A 25,952-nucleotide genomic window follows, 5' to 3' on the forward strand; every position below is an offset into this window, starting at 1 on the left:
ATTTTCATTATTAATGCTGCAAGTCTTTGCTCTTTGTAACTGTCAGACATGGCACTTTTCTCAATCTGGTTAAAACATTTGGCACATACTACAAAGTCTGGAAAAGACAAATACTGTCATGCCAGCAGTATTAACTTTATCATTCTCACAAAGACAGCAGATGACACAAAATCATAATCCACAAAGAAGCTATAGGTGTCATCTGCTATAAGTGTTATTTTTACCCCCACCCTTTCAATTACGCGTTTGTGAGTACTTATATAATAAATATGCGCTGGCGTGCATCTGTTCTCGGATGTTTGTGTGCATATATGTGCTCGCATGCATGTTGTGCTTGATCTGCGGCTGTGATGCATTAGTGCTTAGGAGACAAGAGGCCCTTGTGGCCCCCTCATGGGCATGGAGCTGTCTAACCATGGAGGAATGCTGAAGGGGACACAGAGCAAGCGCATTCCTCTCCGATGCTCCACACGCAACTCACACACTCATGAAAAGTTCCAAACATTTACAGCGCTGTCAGAAAAACACAAACAAAACACGGTCACTGGCGTTTGGTGCGCATGCGTTTTTTACAGAAGGCTCACGTGTGTGAAGAGATTGCACATATACAGATGCAGCATCTCTGTTGACTGTATACACTGCTGTGACATGCAAGTTTCCTGGAGGCCCTAAGCCTCTCTGAGGCGCCTGGGGTCCTCGGGCTAAGCTTTGTTAAGGAGCCACGGGGCCCATGCCGGGGATGATTAGAACATACCTGGCAGTTTGAGCCACTTGGGCGCTCTGCTGGGATCACTCCTAACTGGTTGTGGCGCTTGGCTGTTAGTCTGAGGCTGGAGATGGTCTGCTGCTGTGCTCCGTGTATCGGCTGGGGCTTTGGTAGCCACAGGGGGCGGAAAGGATTCTTCCGGAACCAGTGAGGTGGATGATAAGGTCAAAGACCTTGGCATGCGGCTGAAGAGGGAAAAGGGAGCAAGAGAGATGTACAATTAGGCCCGCAGCTGGGTTATTTCTGGAGCTCTGTACTACTACCTTAACTACATTACCCTCCTCTTCCACCCCAAGTCCCCTCTACTCTCTGTCTCCACCTCCCTCCTCTGTGTGGTGGCCTACATGGTCAGGGCATAGACAATAACAACGGAGTAATCCCCTTACATAACGCCGCACAAACTCAATGAAACAAGACCATTCAATTAATTTTGGGAGCGTCTAAAAATAAAAAGGCCGTTCAGTCGAGGTGACGTCAAAAGGGGTGCGTGACGGGTGGGGGGTGGGGGGGGGGGGGGACTCGTACCCCAAATGAGTGCTGAGGACTGGAGGTCAGCGGAGCACTCTATTTTTAGGTCCCATCAAAAGCAGCGATGTAAAAATACTCCAGCACTGACCCTCACAAGATCTGTCAGTCACGCTTAGAGAAGCTGTGAACCTGAAGGTCACACACTTGGGCTGATGAAAGGGCCGATGTTTGATGATATTTAAAAAGGAGCAAGTAATGACCGAAATCTCTTTAGCTGGTGGCAGGAGGCACAGTGTGAGGTTAGCCTTTGTTAGACTTGTTAAAGGACTTCATCAGCAGACATGTGAAGCCCTCAGCGACGGGCTAATATTCACTGTAATAACACCATACTGTACACATTGTGGACAAAAGTGGTGAACAGGCCAATCTGCTGACTTTGATCAGTGACGATGGAGGTCAGAACATCAGAGTGATGTTAGAGTTTTTTAGTACTGGTGCAGTTTTGCATCAGATTGTTTGTCAATAATCTCAAGCCTGAAGGAAGTGTAAACAAGAGGTTTTTTTTTTTTCTTTTTTTTTTTTTTTCCATTGAGCCAAACAAGTCTCTCTAAAGTTCCCTCCACAAGTCCAGAGGCCAGCATGTTGACTGTCTGTCCTCACAGTGGTCGGGGGCACCGGAACTCTAAATTAGCACTGGTGAGTCAACAGGACAGCTTTCATGTAGACAAGGGCTCATGTCAGATTGCAGGAGAGGTCAGGATGTAGGGGTCAAAGGTTGGGATTCGGTGTTGGTCCTTGTCTTTAACAGCTTCCTGACTGCTGTGTTGTGCAAACCTAAGCGGTGATCCCTTGTGATACAGGTTCAAAGCAAAGACATTGCCCCACTCTCTGATACAGGTATGGGACTCACCACTCCACTTGTACTTGGTCACATATTGGTCCAATAAAAGGGAGTTAAATGAGCTCTGAACCAAGGCTTTGCGTGGCCTCGCCCTCAATAAAACAAATTCTTTTGATTTTGCTTTATTTTTAGCCACAACAGGCGCGTGGCTCTATCGATGGCAACGCCGGTCTGTCAGTCTGTTTGTGGGTAGACCAGTTGGTTGGTCCACCATTTTGATCCAGACTGAAATATTTCACCAACTAACAAATGAATTGACCTTTCCTCTAGCGCCACCGTGAGGCTCATATTTGTGGTTTTGAGTGAGATATCTCAGCCATTAGCGAGAACAAATTCTAAACCACAGCCTTTGAGATTTCAAGGTCTGCCGTCAGTAATTCATTGGATCTTTGACATGAATGTTTCATTTCAAAATATATTATGTTGCGCCAATGCTCCGGCTCACCCTTAGACTTTGAAGGTGCACCTGTTTCTGCACATAGGTCTGTAGTGCTGCAGGGAAGGTGAGACTCGAGGGTCAATAGGAGACTCAGCGGGGTGCTCCCCTGTGTGGTGTCTCTTTTTCTCTCTGAGAGCAAAGAGAAATAGAAGAAGCAACTGTGGCTCTTTTTGTTTCTGTGGCATGAAAAAAGAGAGCGACCCAGGAGAGGTGATTTACCAGCCTGTTTTGACATCAGACTGTAAGTTAACCAGAGCTGCTGGAAACATGCTGGCCTACAGGAGCAAGAGGAGGATGGAGTTTACGCAGAGTTTCACATCACTGAAATATGTCTTTAAATTGTGAAAGTGAATATGAATACAGAAAAAAAAAAGCTGCCGACATAAGATGACCTTTGACCTTTGATGGCAGGTACACTGCGCCACCTTTTTCCATGATTGTTGTACATCCATCTACTCATTTCCAGACATAAAATGTAACCCTCTCCAAAAACAGCAAAGGAGCAGATCCACTCACAAGGAGCTGTAATTTAAAAAACGCCTCTCTTGGAAAAACAACAATAAATTTGAAAGGGCTTCAAAGGGGCTGCTGGTACTCTTACTTTTCTGTACATAAAACAAAGCACCGGCATGTTCTAAAACCACTCAATCGCTCACCCTGCGATGAAACACATCCAACAACACACTGACACAGAGACTAAAAGAGAAAGATGTAGCAGAAAGAGAGAGGAGAGAGGCTCCTTTGAATTTGACTTACTGTGCAGAGGCTTTTATGGTGTCTGACTAAGGGACTTTTGGCTAAACAGTTAATCTTCTCTCTATTTCATATTTTCTCACTTTTTTTTCTTTGACTCTCTCTATCTAAAGGTTTTCAGTCAGGCTTAATATGGTGAAATTATCCAACAAAAGAGAGAAGTTGTCAACTTAGCTCCATGTTTATTTTCATGCTCTCAGTCAGTTTTGTGAGGGCACTAAGTGACCCACAGGCGTAGGTGCCTAATTTGGCCTACAAGCTAATCTTCTGTCATATATAAGTGACTCACAGAGTGGAAACAAGACCATCTACTGCAACCAGATACCCCGGTGGTGTTGCACTGATACGATAAACGGGCTAAGGAGCGCTCAGGACGCACATCAATGGGAGGGCAATATCCTGCATCCTCATTCTGTCAAGAAGCACAGCCGTGACATGTCTGAGCACCCAAAGAGAAAAGGCCAGGTGTTCCCCAGTCCTCTCCCATTTCCCCCCATCCAGCACTGATCCTGCTAACGAATAGTACCAAGCAGCTACCACCCCTGGCACAGGAACCCAGATCACTGAGCTGTGGAGGTGTGTGGGAGTGAGGACTTAGTTGACTTACAATTGCTTGCCTGACGGAAGAACTTAGACTAAAATTTACAAAGAAAACAAGTCATTTAGTGTGTCATTTCGGTCTTAACAACAGGATGTGAGGTGAACCAGATTTCCAACACTATACATTATATCATCATTGTGTCAAACCTAACTACATAATAATATGGTATAGTCTGCTGTCCACTCCCATTTGACACCTCAACATTAAATAAAAACTTGAAGTTGAAATGTGTAGCAGTGGTAGGAGTGACAGTTCTACTGAAATGTGCTTTTGATTAAGGTCTGTAAAGTGAGCTGCTGGTTTCTATTTTCTGGGCTAGATGAAGACCTTTCCAAAAGAGAAAGCATTCGACAGATAAATGGTTCAGAGTGATGATATGAAATGTATCAACTACAAAAGAAACCACTGAACAAAACTTGACAGAAAGAATGCCTTTACTCAATCATGCACGGGAATTAACTTCATTGGTGACCTAGGTGGAGAAAGCGGAGGCAGGACAGGACGTAACATGCACTATGCTTTTGAGGTTATGAAACCTTGTATTTGCTGATGGCAGCCCTATCTCCCTCCTTCATCTTTCTCAGTTGAAGAAATATTGTCACAATATGAAAAGGAAGGTCAGATGCTCTGCAACAACGTAAAAACACAGCCATCAGAGCAATTTTATTCTTCACTGCATCTCTGACGCTGAGAGGGGAAGCAGAGCTTGTTCATCCGCAGCTGAGTAAACTACTTAAGTCTATCTTATATGGCTACAGACATGATTTTTGAAATGGAAAAACCTCAAAATGTGGTAATGATAGAAATAGACAAACATAGCCATGTTTGATTGCCAGACTTCCTTTTGTTATTTCACAGTGTGTTTGAAGTCATGAGAGAGTGAGTGAGTGAGTGAAATCTTAGAAAACTGTCTTCAGTTTCTGCACTTTCTCTGAATCAAACGCTGACGATAAAATCTGCTGGACAGGATTCACAAAGGAGTGCGCTTTGACAACACACTATACTGCTACCAAATACTGCACAGGCAACCAGAGCCTTGTCTTTCCTTGAAATCACTTATTGTCCTCTTGTACCAGCTGTGTTAAACCTGTCTGCAATAAGATAAGCTGTGGGTCTGTTTTCCCGTGCTGCCTATAAATATGGCCTGATCACTCTCCAGTGGAGCTGGTGAGACAGATGTTACAGTTGCATCCCTCCACCTCGCTGGAGTACATATTGATGGTTCACAGACTGTTTACACAGTTTTCATTCATCTGTGCTATGACCTTTCCCAACTGGATCCATTTGCCAACCCGATGGTGGTTTACATGGCGGAGCCCCTCTGGCATGTGGAGCCCATGCTCTTTACCCTCTGCTTGTTTCGTGACTGCACACAAGCAAATAAATAAAAAGTGAAGATGTATGTCCACAACTAATCCATAGAGGAGCGGGCCTGGCGGGTATGGGATCTAAACAGACTCTGATGACTGTATATGTGGAGTGAGTTAAACAAGTGACACAGAAAGTTATGCTTTGATCTGCTGATTATAGTGGAAAACAACCTGGCAACAAAACTGCCGTGATTGACCGCATTACCTGAATTTTCCACCTTGCAAACAACAAAACTGTCCCAAGACGTAAATGTTGAGGTCCAGCAGGTGAAGCTCTTTGTTCTGGTTGATTTTTCAATTAAAGCGTTTGCAGAACTACAAACAAATGAGTCCTGAAAACATCCCTTAATGGTCTCAAGACTTTTTTTTTGGGCCATTTGAGGCATTGAAAACAAGTGATGGACACGACACGTACATATCATCACCTTATTAGTTGATAAGGGGAGCAACATCATTCATTTGGTGTCGAGATTCTGGCAGCATGATGAATGGAAGACCAGTATTCACTCGCTTTTAGTTCTGTTTTTGGTCACTACAACTCCTGAGGGAAATATCTGCCCCTTTAGCTGCTAATGCTATGTTCACCAGCTAGCCGCTAACGTACTCTCTGTCATTTGCTGCTGAGCAGGGTGTGGACAGAGCTTTTTTTCTTTTATGAAAACAGCTGCCGACTATGGCTGAAAAAGTACACAGTGAGAAGTGAGAGTGAACCAAAAGAACAAGGCTGCAGGATATACAAGGAGCTGAGACTCGCTATAAAGCTCTGCAAAGCCGAGGGGAGCTGCACATTCAGGTGATAATTCCCTGTAGGTTCATCACAGTGAGCGACCCCATGATACATAGATATTATAAATCACTTTAACACTGTTATTTTGCACATTTAAATCCTAAATAAAGGTTACACAGAGTGACCTAACTTACACAAAGTGTATCTTTCCTCCAAAGGCAAAGAAAACTTTCAATTACTGTTTAGCTGTCATTTTTATCTTGAAAAGCTTTTGTGCTCCTCAAAGGCATTAATACCTGCACCTTGGTGATGCCTTTAATTGCCATTTAGCATTAAGCTGGCTGAACAATAAAGCCAAGGCTGAGGGGATGTTGTCAGGTTTAATGAGGCCCTCGGTGAAAGAGGGCTGCTGTGTCGGCACCACCAAAGGCTGCTCCCTGAATTCACCTCCAGTGGACCAGAGTGGTCCTGCGGGGATTTGATGGGCTGAGGGAGCACAGACTGTCTCTCCCCCACTGTGGGGGTGTGAGGGGCTGCAGTGGCATCAGTAGCGCTTGCTGTGCAAGGCTTGGCGAGCAGAAAGCATAGAGTGGTTAGAGGTTGTAACCACAGTGCCACAGAGTAAGGTGCCACAGAGCCGTGTGGCATTGTGACGCTGAAAGAAGAAAGCAGGCAGTGGTGATGAGCACACAGAGAGAAGAAACTTTTACTAAGCCCTGCAGCACATGGTGGTCTTTCACATCATCTGACTGCAAAGAGTAAAATATGGGCCGTTTAGCCCTACTGGTCAACTTAAAGACCGAGAACATAAAGTGCCAACAAAGGCATGAACAAGTATGGCCACAAATACACATATGGAGACAATGACATGTAAGACAAAGGGGAGCAGAGCCAAAAAAGAAAAAAAACAATCACAACTGTGAAATCCTGGCCCATATTTTAAGAGGGGTACATGGGTCACAGTTTCACATGGAGTCCTCCGCCTCCAAACCCCATTCCAGTTACTTTGATTCTTTATTCATCCTTCTCTCCCCCACCCCCCTCAACCCCCCACCCACCACCACCCCATCCTTAAGTCCAGCTGATGGAGGCTCTTTTGTCCACCAGCACCCAGGCAACAACATCAAAGGACTGCTGGGTGTAAATGCAGAGTGCCTGAAAAACAAAACAAAACTGAAAAATAAAGAAGACCCAGAGGGGATGGGAGATATTCACAACAGCACCCCGGAGAGGGGCCGAAAAAAGAGCTACCATGTACAGGAGGAAATAAAGAAACTGGGAATGAAGAAAGGAAAGAAAGAAGGAAAGAAAGAAAGAAAGAAAGACAGGCAGAAAGAAAGAAAGAAAGAAAGAAAGAAAGGTACCCTATCTTGCTCAGTAGCAGTCGTTTGTCAGACATTCATCATCATTTACTGAATACACAAAGGTGTGGGTTGGGTCATTCTCCATTTAATGACAACAATAAACAAATGAAAAAAGCGACATTAGACTTTGTATGAGACCATTATGACACTTTCTTTGTGCTGGATCATCAAAGCCCATTAGGGGACAGTGAAAGGGCTTCCATTGCCGTTCATGACCACTTCCTCATTCAGTGACAGCTGAATTGAAGGCTAGATGGATTGTCGTGCAAGACAATGTCATGCTTTTGGACTGAATGCTTTGCTTTGATCTCAATGGATGCCCTTGAAGCTTCAACAAGGGCTGATATGTTAACAACCAGTCTGGTTATTCTAGTTCTATCCTCCACCTACTGCCCTGCCAGTCAGAGCTCCGAGGGGAAGGGGACGGTGGGAAGGAGGAGGGTAAGGGGGGATAAAAGCCTTTCATCTCCGCCCCAATATGAGACTCCTGTAGAGTCACGCTCGGTGCGGCGGCAGGCCTTGTCTCGTACCCACAAAGTACCAGCCAGTGACACGTTGACTCCAGAGCCTGGCACCAGGTCTCCAGCCAGCGCCGAGCAAACCCTCTATTCAGCAAGATGGAGGAAACACAACTACATCGGGCCCACAGCCTATAATTAAAAGTCCTCAGCCTCAAAGAGCACAGCATCTCCATCTTAATGGTAGGCTTCCATCTGAGGCATTGGTTTAATACTTACTCTGTGTCCCATCAGATAGTGATGTGGACAGAGGAGGAAGAGAGACATTAGGACTACAAAGAACCCATGTGTCCCATCCAGGATTAGAGGTTCACTCTTCCCTCAGTAGCCTAATTGCTGGATTGGCCAGATCAAAATCACTTCATTGAGATCAAGGCCACTGTCTTCCTCTTGTCTCACTATTCTGCTGCACAGTAATTCAACAAAAGCAGTCTGGGGGGGGGGGGGGGGGGGGGGGAGTCCAGAAGTTGTGGAGCGAAGATGAATGTAGTTCATGTTTAGAGAGCATGTTGTGTGATTAAGGGAAGCCCACATCAAACATTGTGGCTTAAGAAAACCACCAGTTGAAAAACAAGATGCTTCTTCTGTGCACAGCGGCGCAGACTGGAGATGCTGTTGTTCAGAAGGCAGACCAGCCCAAACTAACCCGCCTCTCTGTCTCCTGAGACAAACAGGGAAATAAGAAACATCATAGATTTGCAAAGGACTTGGAACTCATTCTTGGTGAGAGAGCAGGATGAGCTACAGACTTGAAGTCAGAGTAGTAAAACAGTAGTGGTATTCTTAATTTACAATTTACTCTCCATAACCTGTAAGCCACATATCAAATAGGCAGATATGGATACATTAGTTATTATAGATGTATGACTATAAACTATTCAGACATGAAGTTACAGCAGAATGGAGAATGAAACCAATCAACCACATGTCAAAAGCTTAACCTTTACCCTGCTACTGCAGCTTTTACAAAAGGGGACAAGCAAATAAGATTAGGCGTGAAAAGGGTTAAAATAAAAATGCATTACTTTGCATAAAATAGATATGAGAGACATGTTATTAACAGAGATGTTTTTCAGTCATTTGTTTAAGTTAATATTTTTTGTGTATTTGGACAAAAACCTCAAGGCTCTCGTGGATTTTGTCATGTATCAGTGGGAAACGCTGAATGAAAAGGATGGATAACGCCCCCTTTTCCCACAAAGAGAACTGCTCTGGACAGAAGAACAGCAATATTGTGGCCACATGTGTGAGCTTATTTACTTACGCTTGGCTTTTAACTGAAGGAATCTCATGATTTAAACCACAACATAACAGACTAAATTATTAGCATGTTACCGCACTACACACTCTTTCCCTTTGATTGGAACAGGAGAAAGTGTGCATGTGTCCACCGACCTGCTGTCCCACACACACGAGATGCAGCAATCTTTTATTTCTAAATCCCTAATCATGGAAATCTTCCCTTTAAACAATAAACTTTCAACTTTATTTCATCTCACTCTCCTTGCCAGGACCACATCAAACAAATCCTAAGGTCAACAAGGGTCAGTGAAAGGATTTGGATAATGATGAGGCTCAAAGAAAAAGACTGAGGCTGGTGAAAGAGAGATGGTAAAAGAAAGGGAGGGGAGCGATTGGGAACCGAAGAAAGGATGGGGCCAGTGGAGAGAGAGAAGGTGCAAAGGCTAGGTCTTGTAACGACAGGCCCCCTGATTACATTGTTGCACAAATAAACAGGTCCTCTGCAGGCTCCCTGGAGTCCAGCTGTAGTGCAGGACAAGAACGCTTTCATTTCAGGGTGCTGAGGTCGAGCCAGGCAAGTGATGGGATGGGGCCGGACTGTCTACCCGCACCATTTCCTTGCATCTCCATCAGCAAGTCAGTGAACAGGGGAACAAAGCAACATCTCATTTGAGAAGCTTGTTGATTACATGCCATTTCCTGCACCTACAGGCTGCCCAGAAAGGCCGTCAGTATGTGCATTTATAACTGTCAATCTCAGTGGGAGAAGGAGTTGTTTAGAGAAGAGAAAGGATGCTGGATATCTGCTTTTTGATGATGATGATGAGGGGCCATCTGTATGGGGTCAGATAAGTGTTAGAGGAAAAAGGGCTGTGACAGACAAGGTTCAGAGGCTCTCAAGCCACATCTGCAATCGTCTTTCCTTCACCTCCGACCATTACAGAGTCCGGGTCCTCTCTTCTTTCTGTGTCCTGCAGCTATGAAGGCCCACATCAAGGCATGCCCCTGCCAAATGTATGCCCCCCAATTAAGGGGCCATCATCAGATAAACAAGATAAACAAGTCCAATTCCTGGCAGGACTGATCAAAGGACTCAATGCTAAGCCCATGGCCAATTTCAAGTAGGCAAAAATCAAACACAGATGAGGTCACATGGAAATGGGGGAGGCTAATCCATTGTCCCTTTATGGGCACAGAAAGCAAAAGGGACAGTGAAGAGGGTGGAGGAAAGAATGGAAATGGTTTGGAAACCGGGGGGCATGCAGATACTTTCTCAATTGCATCCTTGCATCTTAATATCCCCCAGGCATTGTACCCTTATCCTCACAGACAAACAAAATTCCTGCTGGACTTTGCATGGGCAGGTGCACCTGTTCACCACTGCCACATCAAGAAAAACATAGAGGGTATACAACAACAGACGGTGAATCCCTCAGATGTGTCTCGGAGGTAGCCCCAAAGGCCGCATTCCAAGATGTTAAAATCACCTTGGCTACTGGTGATTGGTGTAAAGACTTGGCTGAGGTAGCCTTCAAGACTGATACATATGCACCTCTCCACTTTCTTTGGATTGCCCTGGCAGAGAATTGCGTCATCCTGACCAACCACTTGCGTATATGGTGGTATGCCATTAATCATTCTTCTGTAAATCACCTCTTCTTCAAATGCTCAACCTCCCCCCACCGTCAAAGAAAATGAAAGGCTGAAAGACAAAATCGTCCCTGCTTGGCACTTGCCATTGACTTTTCTGAACTATTTTATATTTATATTCCAGAACATCCACATAGTTTTATTTTTATTGACAAAACAAATTGCTTAACTCTTGTTGGTGTTAAGGTAGGACAGAGGATATTCCTGCTTTTGCTCATGTAATCAGTTCATTCACATTCACACAGGGGAGAAAAAGGAAATTCCATTGGCGCTCTCTCAAGAGGACCATATTGAATTGTAATCAAAAGATTATCCCAGAATAATCAAACAGCCCCCTATGGGACCACCCACACAGAGCAGAGAGAAACATGAGACTGGCCACATGCTCTGCTTTTCACCAAGACCTCCATGGCACGGTCGAGACAGAGATGAGAGAGACGGACAGAAGGTTTTTGTCCCAACACTTTCAAAGGCAGTGGTCCATTTCTTGTGAATGACACCCTCTTGTATTGGTTGTATGGAGTGATGGCAGCATCTCAAAGACAAATGTAGGTACTTTTTAGTGTATAGTTTCTCTCACTGGCCCAAATCTACCATTTGAAAGCACATCAGAAATAATTAATTAGGTCAAAATTAGTTAGGTCATACTCCCCCAACATGCTATATGTCATTGTTTGGGCTGCTGGCTTATCACATAATGGGACAAAGCATCTGCAAGTAAACAACAGCTTTATTCTCAAATGATCCTCATAATGACAGGCCCAGTCTATATTTAGCTCTTGTCTCTCTGACAGACCTCTGACTGTCGTGGCTGGAAGGGAGAGCTGTAAACAAAGCTGGCAGAGCTTAGACAAGCATGTGAAGGCTGCTCCGTGCTGCCTGAGATACGAACCATGGGGGAGAGGGTATGAGGAATATGTGCACTACATGAAGCTTAAAGAGTCAGAGCAAAGAGACTTGGGCAAAATCACTGTTGTCAAGGGATGGCTTTAGCTTGTGTTTTGGGGTCAGATAAGAGGAAATGTTTGTGCATCAAGAATAACTCTCCTTTTCTTCTTAGGCTTGGGTGTTGGGTGGAGGTGCTTGCGGTAGGTGGTGGGTACAGGGTAGACAGACCCCACCCAATTTCTTCAATCCTGGCTAATTAAAGGACCATGAGTCATCCATAGAGATTTGATGGGTTCAAAGAGACCTGGGTGTCTTCTGCTGTAATTTCAAATTACTGATTTCTGTTATTAATTATACATCTTAAGTGCCTTTGAAGAAATGCTGCAGACTATTCTTCATCAAGAAGACATAATGTCTGGAGCAAAAAAAAAAAGAAAAGACTTAAGAAACCAAAGAAGCTTTTAATTCATTGGCTCCAATGAATGAGCGGTTCCAGGAAAATCAGCCAGGCCCATCTTATTGTATCATTATTATTTTTCTGCCTTGTTTTTCTTACTTTTTTACTTTTTCTTAGCAAAACACCCATGTCTGACGTCAGTGTATCATTGTCATTTCAAGAGTAGTCTTGGAAGCAGAGCAGAGGTTGTGATTGAACTCTGAGAGCTGCCCTGGAGCTGTACTTTGAGGAAGAAACCACGGAACCACAGATAATGCTTTACAGTCCACTAGTCTCAACTACTGTCATCAGATTTTCACTTTGTAAGATACTTGAAAAAGATTGTCATTCCGGTTTCCTCCAGAGCAAAGGGCACTGCACTGATGTCAAACTGAAGATGAGCTTTGAAGAGCATGAGACGTGTGTAAAAAATCACAGATGATCACTATAGAGAATAAATCAAAAAGGGTGACGTTAATGTAATCTATACGAATGTCTGGGATGTGGGAAATGTATGATTAATTCAATTACAATTAACAGAACAAACTTGATTGATACTGACGTTCTGAATCATTGAAGGGTCTGCCAAGGTGGATAATGTATTCATCTCATCTTCAAATTACCACATGGAAACAAAAACGAAGAGGAGACAGTAAGACCTCTGGACAGACAGACTCTTCTTACATTGTCTTTACTGGTGGGCGCATCCAGAGTCATCTGGGCAGAGTTTATGGACAAAACAAAAGCATCACAGTGTTGAGGACACAATAAAAATGAAACCACCTCTGTTGACTGGTTGACAGACTAGGAAGGCACGAGACACAAGTTCAGACACTGCAGAGTCTCTTCCTCGTCTACTTTCCACTGGTGTAAAGACTTTTCAGGAGACAGGGGAAGGCATCTCCCTTTCATCCCTCACCACAGACAAACATAGACATATAAAAACATCCATGTTGAAAAGTGGCAATAGTCCTTTTAATTCCAGACAAACCCAATGTGAAGAACTTAATTATAGAACGGGGGCAACCCAGCCCTTTTGAAAATTACACTTACAGTAAGACCTTTGAAGCAAATACATCCTTTATCCTATTTTTTTCTTTTGTTCAATGTTTTGTCTCTTGTAAAGCATGCTATTGACTACTGTGGTTTCTAGTGGCTCTGTCTTTTCCCGTCTGTCTCCATCTCTGTCAGGAATTCGCTCATCAAAGGCCTATCTTTTGGACACACACTAGAGGGCAAAAACACTTAAAACCCCAGTTGTGTGTACATTGTTACATAATTAATTATCAATTCCAGATTTGCATATAAGAATATTACACAAAATAACCAAACTATTGCTTTTGTTGCATATGAATCATTAAAACAACTTGCTATCAAACAAATACATTAATCTCTAATGGTTTGACAACACACTGTGGTTGCTTTTCCTTGTGGCCTTGAAATTGACCCAGTCATCATCAAGTGTCAGACTGTGCTCAGAGGTGAAGTATTAGGAAATCGTCTGATATTAACAAGTTGTTACAATGCTATGCCAACAACTGGTGCAGAGGATTAGCCAGGTGCTTCTTTAAAAACTGCCAACAGAAACAACACAATCATCTATCACATACTTAATCAACACAAACATGTGGTTTTTATCCATCCCACTGCACTCAGGTAAAACAACCTCAAAGGTGGAGTACGATCCCATGACATAACACCCATAAATGAAAAACATGTTTACATTTTCTTTGACAAGAATGCTGTTAATTCCTTTCTGTTGTACGTGGATGTCTGATACAAGTTAAATATTTCCTCTGCATTAGCTCATACTTCCAATAAAGGCAAAGCAGAAGGCTCTGTGGTTGGACGGGACCAGAAGACCTGGCAACAAACCTCCACCCCAAGCCATCGTAGTAAACCGCAGGAAAGTGAAAGAGGTGCGTCAGGGGCCGTGTTTCACTCTCATCTTTCTCTCCGGCAGGCATAGTGGATGTTCTGCCAGGTCTAAGCTGAGGTGTTGGGTTCGGCAGTAAATCAGCTTGGTCTCCGATGATCAAACGCTTGTCGTTATTTCCCGCGCTTTCATGTAATCTCATAAAAGGCGGGCCGCTCTGATGGACTGAGCTTGCCTGCCAAGCCAGCTGGGCCTCCCATGCTGGCACCTCAGTGTGTGTGGCTCTGATGGTTTGTTCCAAAAATCAGAGCTTGGAGGAAAACACAAGATCTAACAACAGCATGAGGAGCATCCCTTTTTGGGTGTGCAACACATTGGATGCACTTCCTGTTTTCATTTTGCATACCACTGACATAGATCCAGGTGATATCCATGACCTCTTTTTGATTTCACTTATCAAGTCTCTCTCAATCACAAAATGGTAGTATTTCAAAGAGTCTACCATTGGATGATATAACTAAAATAATGAGATCAGACCTTAACAGTGACACTGGACGATGTGGACACTGGACAAAGGATGCTTTCATGTGCCCATTTGGGAGCTCTGCATTGACTTATAGGAATATGTGCCATTTTCTTCCAGTAAAACATAAAATTTGTGTGTGAAAAATAGGTGGCAGGAAGAGGAGATGAAGCCTTTTGGTGGAAGACTAATAAAATGTCTGAAACCACAGCAACTCAGAACGAAAAAGACAAACATCAAAGTCAATAGACTGGCTGTTTGATCTCCCCAAGTTTTTCCTCTCTTTTTAACATCACTCTGGCCCGTTTACACTCTGGTCTTCATTATCCTCCTCGGCCCTTAAAATCATTTAAAATCTATCAGGGTCTGACATGCGAGGGGGGGATCGCAGCGTTTCAGATATAGAATAAGAGAGAAATGTGCAGTGAATACGCAGATACACAACATTTACCAGCCAATATCACTTCATCTCCTACCAAATTACACATCTTATGTGGGATCTCGCGTCTCTTTGAACGTAGTCAGTAGTTGAAATGGATGTTCTGTTCTCAACCTTCACGGAGGTTTATAGCTTACTTTTTGACAAATGGGCAAGAGGGAGATAAAACGCTTACACACACAGACACCCACTCCCTCCTCAAATAAAATAAATCAATAACCATAAAAAGGCAGCTATTAAAGCGTTGGATAGCTACACATTAGGAATAAAACTGAGATTTTGGCTGCTGTGTAAAGGCTTTCTGAAACAGTGCAGGCCGCACACAAAACTGATAAATGGATGGTGGGTGCTGGTGTGGTTGGGATGTATCAAACACGTGCTGTTAGGCCAATAAAGACCAAAAATACTGGCAGCTGCAGGACAACTCATTCACAGCTGTCTGAGATTTGGCCAGTTTGAGCAAGACTGAGAGAGCATCAATGTTACAGGCCCACCATTGAAACATTTTCCGTGGCATTAAGAATTCCTAAAAAAAAAAAACTATCCAGATATCTGCCTGTGGTTATAACTGACTGTGCTTTATGTTTGTGTATGAGTGTCATTTTGTGTTTTTACGTTGTAGTAAGTCAGCATGTGTGCGTGTGTACGAAGTCTCAGAGAGACAAGGCCACTTGTGCCCATGGCGTCTGGTAGAGCTCGTGACTGTGCCTGTTTAACTCCACTAACAGAGCACCGTTCCACAAAGCCCATCACGCAACCCACAGATGTCCCACAGAACAGACAGGACTGCACCGCAACCAACAAGAAGCAGTAATAACCCCCCAGCCCACACACCCATGCACACACACATACACACATACACACACAGGGGTCTAGTAGGCTGGACTGAACCTTCTTCAGAACATTAACTGTGGCTTCAAACTTTGTTAAAAAAACACATTTTCTCATGTAACCCTCCTGGTATTTAGCCATGCAGATAGTTTGTTTGTGCAGGTTTTCAGATGTCTAGAACTGAGACTTTTACCTCCACCTCAGCACTGTGGAGGTGAATGGAATTTTGTTTGTAGTGCTCAAAGTGTTGAAAAATTATATTTACATTTTTTTTTACCAATATGTTTTTAAGGACACAGTGTCCCTGTCACACTGGATGATCCATTGAACTTACTGTTCTAAAGGTTTTCATAGTTTTCATTGGGACTATTTCCTCATTAGAAAGTACTTCCAAACTCACTGAACTAAATGAAGAAGTCATTAATTAAGCTAAAATGTGGCAAAGGGAGAATTTCTAAGGACAGATGGAGAAAATAATTAACTGCCTGGTTGAACAATAATGTGTAAAGATTGTCATTTAGTTTAAACTTAAGGGATAAAAACAAAGAACAAAAAATTAAAGAGTGCAAATTACAGTGTAATTATTCGGTATTTATGGGGCAATTACACTATAATCATAGAGTACAATGACATGGTTATAGGGAACAAAAGAGGATGCCTTAAATGGGAGACATTAAAAATAAAGCGGGCTAATGAATTAATAATGTAACTTTTTTTTAATTACAGGCTATTTTAATTAGCTTATTAATTAATTTTGGTGTATGGAAACTCTTATAGATAGGGTAAGAAGCTCAGGCATACGGAGGAAGCTCGGAGTAGAGTCTCCTCTGAGTCAAAAGGAGCCGGTTGAGGTGGTTTGGGCATCTGATCATGATGCCTCCAGAGCGCCTTTAACTGGAGTTACTGGTTACTGGTTTTCCGGGCATGTCCAAGGCCAGAATATGATGTAGAAACTCCATATCTCATCTAGCCTAGGAACGCCAGAAGGAAGTGGAAAGCACTGCTGGGGAGAGGAATGTCAGGGCTACCTTGCATAACCTGCTGCCACCGCTACCAGACTCCATATAAGCGGTAGAATATGGATGGAATGGAAACATTACTGAGCTTACACAATAACTGTGGTATCTATTGGCTAATTTATAGATACACGCGCTTTAGATTGATCCCATATATGTCTGTTGTAGAAGCCAGGCATGTGGGCTGTAAAATGAAGCTGTGTTGTTATCTCACTTCATATTCCTTGTGAGTACATACAAGCTATAATCAGGCCTAACTCTTGGTTGTAGTGAGTGTAGGTTTCATAGCGAACGATCCGCTTTTGTTCTTGATGTGGGAAATGTGTTCACTGAATTCTCTCCATCATCAAACATGTGAAATGTCCCTCTATAAAAACTTTTGATTTGGCTTTGGCATTGCAAGCAATATGAAGCAGTATGAATGAAAACTGACAAATGAGCTCGTCAGTCCAAAAAAAACTTTTCTGGCTAGTACTTAAAACACAGAAATGAAGGAAAACGTTCTAGCGAAATCTGTGTCCTCAGAGTCAGAGGTGAAATCAAGCTTTTTTTGGTGTCTTTACATTTGCAGGCTGCTTTCGAGAGTTGCCTGGGGCTGACATGCAACGCGGGCTCTGACTTCAAAGCCTCCAAAGAAAATATATAAATACAAAACCATTAGCCAGCTTGTTTTCTTTAGTTAACATTTCAAACACACTGCGGAGTGGATCGTGTTTTCAGTCCCCCTCTCTGTAACTCTCATGTTGATGTTGCTTTTCTGATGGTCCCGGGGCAAACTGCAGTGCCACAGCTGGAAAGTCCTCAGCACCCTTAAAAAACACACCCGAGTCAGGCAGAACACAACCTCCTTTGGACTGCGTGGACTTCCCTGCCAGCTGCCCACTAAGATACAATTTGCATTTGGCCCTCAGCACAGTAGAGCCGCAAGCATAGGTTTCAATGTCAGCAACGAACATATACAAACCCAGAGGTGGTAGCATCACGGAGGAGAGAGAACAGTCGACGCCACTGAAATACATCATTATATCGGACATACCATTCTCCAGTTCATGGGGGGGTGTGGGGGGGTGTGGGGGGGTGGGGGGTTGGAACCATTTTTATTAGAGACACTAAGAAGTTTATAAACAGAGCCACTTGACACAGTGAACTTAAGATTTGAGGGTGATCCTCTGTGTAGACAGATTACCACTTCATTAAACAAACCAAGACCTCAAAGAGTAACAAGCCCTTGGACACGCATACCACAGAGAGAGAGAGCAACCCAGATCCTCTAGCCACATGAGACAGTAACAGGCTGTCTGTCCCAGAGGTTATTACAATTCCAAACATTTATTGGAAGGAAATCAAAAAATGTGTCTCTTTTTGTCTTCCTTCTTATTTCTGACCACAAAATTACATTTGAGCAATAAAAATGTTTATATGTTAGGTATATAAATGCTTGGGAATAGCACTTTGTGACTATTTTTAAAACCACTCTGAGCTGAAATAACATCATAAAAAGACACATGAATCAGTAAAAATAATGCTCTGAAGAAAAATAAAACATTCCTCTGTTTCAAGTAGCTATTATAAAGGCACAGGCAGCTGTCAGGAGAACAATTCTACGTGTGGGACGGCAGCGTGGAGAGTTTGACCGGAATAGACTGTAAAAGCATAATAAGGCACTGGCTTCAGCAGCATGAAGGCATGCATGACAAAATCAGTAAAACATGAGTAAAGATACTATGATTATGCTTTGGTCAGCTAACTTTGAAGAGGGGGCATTTTTGGCAGTGAGGACATCAATCTCCTGAGGTCCAATCATTCACTAAAAGCATAGTTCTCAGTTAATAGAAAAATAGGACTATGTAAACAGGAATAGTTTGACTTTTATACTTATTTGCTTTCTTGCCAAGAGTTAGATGAGAAGATCATTACCACTCTCAGGCTTGGTACAGTGAAAATGAATCTACAGCCAGCAGGTAGTTAGCTTAGCTTAGCATAAAGACTGGAGATACAGGCAACAGCCAGTCTGGTTCTGTCCAGAGGGAACAAAATTCAAGGGCCGCATCTTTCGGAGGGCGTGGTCTACCATGGCTACAAAGGGCCACATTTTTGTAGACCCCAAAGGCCAAACCGAAATGAGAAGGTGTGACCTACAGAGGATTGTCACCATATGTGCCCGTCCATACCGTTGAGTCGCAAAGCAAGGCTACTGTTGCCTAGCAACCTTGACAACACATAAATTTTTTCACAAATACTTAAGGTTTTAAGGCCTTGGTTTTTTAAACAGATTTTTACCATCACCTGTTGAACTGAGCTGAAACCCAATACTTACATTTAAAAGTATAATCCTTGGGTTCTGTCGTGTTGTCTGCTGCCATATTATTTTCATTACCAGCACGCAATCAATCTTGGGATAGCTTAGGCCACAAAGGATCCACCTTTTGGAGCCTGTGGCAATCAGTCTTTAAATGCAGTGTCCTCTGAAGGTTTCAGCCCCTGAATGGGACACACCTTATTTCTTGGCTCTGCCAGGCAACCAGTGGGAACTCCAGGAATTCACTGCTTCCAACCAAGAAATAGTTTGACCTGAAACTCCTTATAAAAAGGCAAGTCATCTTTTCTACAATTTGGTTTTTGTTATGATTAAACAAATGAAATATACCATGTTAACTAGTGAGCTCTGGAGGTGCAAATAGGCCTATTTTGTAACCTTTGGACAGAGCAAGGCTAGCAGCTGCCCTCCATTTCCAGCCTTTATGCTAAGCTAAGCTAAGCTAAGCTAATCTAATCAACTGCTGTCGCTAGCTTCGCATTTACCTTGCAGCCATGAGAGCAGTATCAGTCTTCACATCTAACTGCCAAGAAAGCAGCTAAGCATATTTCCCAAAATCTTGAACTGTTCCCTCTTATGTTAAAATACACTGAATAGAAACAGTAAGAGTGTCAAACAAATCATCCTCTGTAATCATCTGAATGTAATTATACACAAGACAAGTCACCAGATTTGTTAAAACGCCTGTCAGATAGAATCACATTTGCAGAGTGTATTTGCTCTGTGATAGACCAGTTTTTGTTTACTCTGACCAGTTTGGACATTGAACAAGGATTTCATCTGATCCAATCAGAGACAAAAAACAGACGAGCAGTGACACAGTGACACCACTGCAGAGGAAAAACAGACCCGTTCTCACTTCAAAGAGCCAGAGGGACGCTTTTAAAAAAAATCACACCGGCAATAAACTTCAACAGAAGTTCATCACTTTTCCATGACATGAAAGGGATTTTTAAAGTTAGGTCTCCTTGAGTAGTCTCCCCTCTCTGGCCCTACTCTCTTTACCCCTAAACAAAGTTCGTATCAGTGATGGGCCAGTGGCACTGAGGCTGTTTACATGGGAGGTGTTACCATGGGAGCGGTCAAATTATTTACATTTCAAAGACAGAGGACAACATGCCGCTGTTTAATGTAAGGATGGACGAAAGAGCAGGCCTTCATTTTTAAATGGTGCTACTCACAAATCACAGCAACAACTGCGTATAATGTCTTTGCATAAAGGGCTGATTTTTTGGTGTCTTTCATCCTGTTACCCCTGGATTGAAATGACAGAAATTAAAATGATAAATAAGCCCTGGAAACTTGCAACCAGCGGAGTTGATCTTGGCATGGGAGTAAATTACATCTCAGAGACAGGAGCTGAAACCCTCCTCCCCCTGCATGACTAATTGAAGTAATTACAGACGGGACATGAAAGAGGTGCCCTGCCCTGTCAACTAAACAAGTGCATTATATCAACTCTTCACTTACTCTAAAAGGATACATATGAAAACAAAGGAAATGCCAACAGAGGTATAGAATTACACACAATGTGCACAGAACAAAAAAAAATAAAAATGAAAAAACAGTTTTTCAGCTTGAAGAAGTTGTTCAGCAGGTTGTCAAAGTCTGACACTCATGAAATACACAGAGGACAGATCAGGCAAAGGGTACTGACAGGACAGTGAAGAGACCTGACATACTACTGTCATTTGAGTTTGAATGAGTGAGAGAGAACAGGTTATATGGTTCCTTCAGGCTTGTCTCTTCCTTTTCAAGGAGGGCTGCTGCATGTGAGGGAGGAAGGCGGTACGGAGGACAGGGGCAGGTTGAGAAGGTGACAGGTGACAGAGCCTGCAGTTGATAGCTGTGACTGAAATTAGAGCAGAATCCTGAGCAGTTGCAGCTCCCTCCTGAGGTAGCTGTTTGAAATAACATTGGCTTCTTCACATGTTCCAAGTTTTCCACCAAAATTACTAAAAATTAGGAAAATTGCCAAGGACTTTTGATAACAGACTCACAGAGGAGCATTTTTAAACAGCGCTGTGTCTGTGTTAGGCTGTGGAGGGCTGCAGGATTTTGTTCCACGAGTGGTCACACCTAATTTGCAGTTACCTGACACCAAGTATAACACTTAGGCATCGGTACCAACGCTTAAAATGTGTGTGAATGTTCACATCTGCACATCCTCCCATGGAGGATGTTGCAGGGATGTGCCATCATGTCATTCTTACCACAAGCTATTGCCCAAGTGATTTTACTGATTATAGTAATAATTACTGGCATAATGAATAAACCAGCTGCAATGACAAGTTGCAATGAAAACACTTCTTGGTGTTTCAAGACTTGGACAATGCTGATTTCTTTTTCCACCAGGTAGCTGACACCAAGTGAAATGATTATATGTATTGTATTTATTGTATGGATTTGATGGTGTGATGTTGCCTAGGTACCTGGACTTGCACTGACACTTAGTAGAAACTAAACTACTCTAAACTAAACTAAATTGCATTGGATTGCATTGTTTGTTAGTTTTACAACTTAAATATCAAACACTGGAAGGGCCTGAACACGACTGGTGATCATAGGGACATAGCAAAGATAAATGAAACAGATATATGAAACCTGTGTGACATACAGGCTCTGCTAATGGTTCAGACTTTTGTGTTGGGCTGTGACCATCGACTCTGTGGCAAAATTCCCCTTTTTTCATTTGGGATTCACTGGTGGCTGAGATAAGTTACATATTGTTATACCATGTATGTATGAAGTATTTTTTAATGCCACATTGCAAACTTAACTTTTTATGTTTTTACTTCCTCTATATTTTGTATTGCCTTGGGGCACATTTATCATAAAATGATGTGAAATGAATATCATTTGGGTGTGAAATGAACACAATATAGTAAGACCAGCAATCGTCATTCATTTTTGTGCTGATTTTTACCCCAATGCATTCCACAGCTTCCTTTGATTCCCACTCTTCATATGTGGCACTCACTCTGCTGAAAGAGAAATTAGAGGTAAAGATGACAAAAGCATTCTGCAAATTACAAGGCTTTGTGTTTACTATTCTGAGCTCGAACATCACATTCTGTCCAGCAGCATGCTAGTCCTTCGGCTTTTTTTTTCTTATCTTCAGGAAAAAAGAAAGAAGGAAAAAAAAAAAAAAAAAGAAAATACCACAGTCGACTGGAAGTACAGAGTGAAAAAAGAAAGGCCATAATTATAGCTGAGGATGAAGAGGGAGAGTGAGTCCCCATCAGGAACTCTCATCTGCTCATCTTCATTTGTCCCTCACATGAGAGCGTGGTCGACTCTGGTCTTGTATAGCAGAACATGTCAACAGTAATTCCAGTAATGACTATATATGCCGATGTCAGAATGTTGGGCCCTTCATGCTGTTCTCACAAGACTTAAATCCACTCAGTCGGGTGATTTAAACAAAACATGATTATAATAGCTCTGTAACGCCATTCTCAAAGAGTTAATCAGCTGTGACAGCTCTTCTGGCTCATGAGGCGAACACAGCTTGAATATTTATAATTATTTACATTTCTATGCATGTGAGAATGGATATTATCTGTGCATTTTTGTGGATGTGATTTTAAGTTGGCCACCTGGACACAGATGAAAATGAACTGTCACATTGAATAAACACTTATTTCAAAGATAAAAGAACATCTGCAGAAAAAAAACAGGACATCTGCAGGGGGAAAAAAAAAATTCTACTGCATCACAAAACAGACCCTTTGCGCTGATGTTTGTGTTGATGGATGACTGTTAAATTCTCTACTTCTACTCTTCTTTGATTCACCCCAAACGTTTTCTAATAGACCTCAACAAGTGGCTCCTGCGAGAACAGTAGTTATCTCAACTGCTTTTTCATCTCCAGGTCTCTGTCTCTCCATCACTATCAGACTATATTGAGTCTTGCAGTCTTCACTGAGGAGCAAAACCTTTGAGCAAATGGAAGCAGATGACACTAATTTGTTATGAAAACATTGCTATCAATCCAAGCTTTAAATGAGTAATAATTATAAAAAGAGAATACATACATATCACTGGAAAAGAATCAAAGCTCATAAAAGGACTGGGATGTCTGACCTTGGACAGAGTCACAGTGTCTGCTGTTAATTTATGTAAATTTAGTAGGTAATTTTTTTTTTAATAAAATGAAACTCTGTTGGAGTTGAAATTTTAAGTTAATATTGAGAACTCAGTTTTTGTACAGATTAAATAAATCAGATATAACATGCTAATTCGTGAGCTTTAGAGGCGTTGTATGTCAGATTTTATTACTTACGGAAACAGGCTAGCTGTGTCTCCGTTTCTAGTCTATGTGCTAAGCGAAGTTAACCGGCTGCTGGCTGTAGCCACGCGTACAGGATCAGTTTTCTTATCTAACTCTGTTAGAAAGCTAATAAAAGTGTCTCAAAATGTCAAACTACTTTTTTAAAATTTCAGATAAGTAAAAGCTTGACACCAGGAGGAGGACTGATGATGGAGATTTCATCAACAGCCCTCCACAAATCTTCTCTGATTTCAGTTTAGAGAAGTTCAAATATTGTGTTATGGCTTTGATCAGGAAGTCATACCCATGTTTCCTTGACCTCTGCCATATGGTGCCTTGTCTGTCTATCTGCGCGTGAGTGTGTGCACACACACACATGCTAAGATGCCTGAGCATCATTGTATTTCCCTTCAGGCTCAACCTCCTGCTCTCAAGTGGATATCAAAGGCCTGCATTTACAGTTATCTCTGCTTGGCTGCGCTACGGAAGTAATCATTGCGGGTCAGGGGTCAGTGCTCTGGCCCAAGACAGAAACACAACTGACTGACGTTGACTTCAAAGGAAAGCGATCCTTGGAAAGGTTGTTGTTTTTAGCTGGGAACCCTGGATGTCATAATCAGGAGGGTGGAAAGGGACAGTAAGAAGAGAGGAGCAGTGAAGTGTGTTGTAGGGATGGGCGGGGGGACTTGTGTCTCTGAAGAGAAGTAAAGGAGAGAAAGAGTACCTTTGAATAATTAGAGCCAACAAGATCAAAGAAGAGGCTCAAGTTTAGTCTGCTTAACCTCTGTAACACAGAAACGGAGAAACAACAAAAAAACGTCATTTTATTCCGTCCTGTTGTTATTCCTCTGGTTGGCGAAACCCAAAACCATGTCAAACATAATGGAAAATATTTGAGGTCTTCTTTTATTAACCAAGAACAGCTTTGATGTTTGACGTCTTTATTTGTTTTAGAAGAAGAAAGGGAAGGGGCAATATGGCATGTGAGCGATCTTCTTTTGCAGGCAGCACACAAAAAAAAGGGGAGGAATGAATGATATGAGAGCAAACCGAGCTTGTTCATTCTACATAATCAATTAAACATCATTATCGGCCCTTTCAAGAGTGCCAGGATCAAAGACCAGTAGGAAATGATCAAAGTGACAGCATTTTGTTTGAGCACTAACCCCTTCTAACTACTGTGTCCTGCTGTCCAGCAAGTTCACTGATGTTGCTCTGCTACAGATCTGATGAAATGACAGAGTTTGGTTTGCGGCACTGTGTATTTTACCATTTATATCGAGGCTGCCAAGAAGATAAACTGATAAGTTGAGTAAAAAAAAACTTTATGTTATATTTACATGTAATCTGTGTTTTGTTATTTCTTGACATAGTAAAAACTGAAAAGGCTGCGGAATGTTGGACATTGTGGAGCCAAGAAATCTGGCAAACTTGAGTCAGCCGACTGTCTTCAATGTTTGTGGCTCTCAGGGGGAATATAAAACAGCTCTGTTATTGTAGAGTAGAAATTATCCACACCATTCTAATTTGTTTTCACCCCGTTCAGCTGAAACATCATCTCTATCTGACAGTTGTGACAAACTAATATACTGCGGAGTAGAGTGGGTGACTGCTACTTTCATCACCTCGATTTGAGTTGCAATTAAGCAAAACAGGGTGAATTACAGCAGGTCAAGTGGAAACAAATTGTTATTTCAGTGGGCTTTACAAAGCCATTCTTATTCTACATGTCTGTAAAACTGGAAAATAAACTGGCTTACATTTGGTGCATTCTGACTCATAAAAAAAAAAAAAAGGGAAAACAGCATTCCAGCTATCAAAGGCGCAAACCGCAGACCGTCTCAAGTGTATGTGTTCAGCAACTGGACACTTCAAATGCATAGCAACAGCATGAAAAGGTGCCTCTTCAGCTTGCTGGGTGTGAAAACAGGTGGAGGGGGCGAGACGGAATCTTTCATGGACATCCTGTCAAGAGGGAAGGACGAAGGGTGGAGCAGCATCACAGCAAGCGTAAGTAAAGTCAGCGTTTCAGGGTGGTCAGCTGAAGCGTGGGTTTAGGAGGTCAGAGAAACAGTGTGTGAACTATTCTACACCAGGCCACACCATCCAGGTCTTGTCAGTGCATCCTTGTTGACTTCGAGTTTCCTTACTAGTGGTTGGGCCATCAACTCTTAAGCCATTTTAACTTTTAATCAGTAGCAGTAAAGGCAACAGTTCAGTTCTTACAAATTGCAATGTTCATTGTAGATATCTATAATTTTTCTACCATGTGCAGATATCATACATGGAATTCTAGATCTAAAATTTAATTCTGACAAGTCAAAATTAAATTATTGATATGTTGTCTTAAAAAAGGTAATTTCACATATCTAGAATATATAATTCTAGACTATGCAGTTGTAACTAGTGAAAATTACAGTCATACTAGTAAAGATATCTATACTTCTTTTTATAACTGGTAATAATTGAATTTTAGATATAAAAAATGAATTTCCACCAGTCAAAATGTCATTGTGCATACCTTCAATGATGGAATGGATATAGTAATTATGCT

At 42.3% G+C, this 25,952-nt stretch overlaps 1 long non-coding RNA gene across 1 annotated transcript; it reads right to left on the bottom strand.

Annotated features, from left to right (window-relative positions):
• Positions 1–58: 58 nt before the first annotated feature.
• LOC139608775 (uncharacterized) lies at positions 59–20,029 on the bottom strand. The gene is made up of 3 exons (XR_011685091.1): positions 19,126–20,029; positions 755–951; positions 59–513 (listed from the first exon to the last, which is right to left on the bottom strand). It is a non-coding gene; the product is annotated as an uncharacterized lncRNA (long non-coding RNA).
• Positions 20,030–25,952: the final 5,923 nt, after the last annotated feature.

The sequence above is a fragment of the Trachinotus anak genome, unplaced genomic scaffold (assembly GCF_046630095.1).
Source record: "Trachinotus anak isolate AG129_WGS33_773 ecotype Australia unplaced genomic scaffold, CSIRO_AGI_Tana_v1 ptg000003l, whole genome shotgun sequence".
Classification (NCBI taxonomy): domain Eukaryota; kingdom Metazoa; phylum Chordata; class Actinopteri; order Carangiformes; family Carangidae; genus Trachinotus; species Trachinotus anak.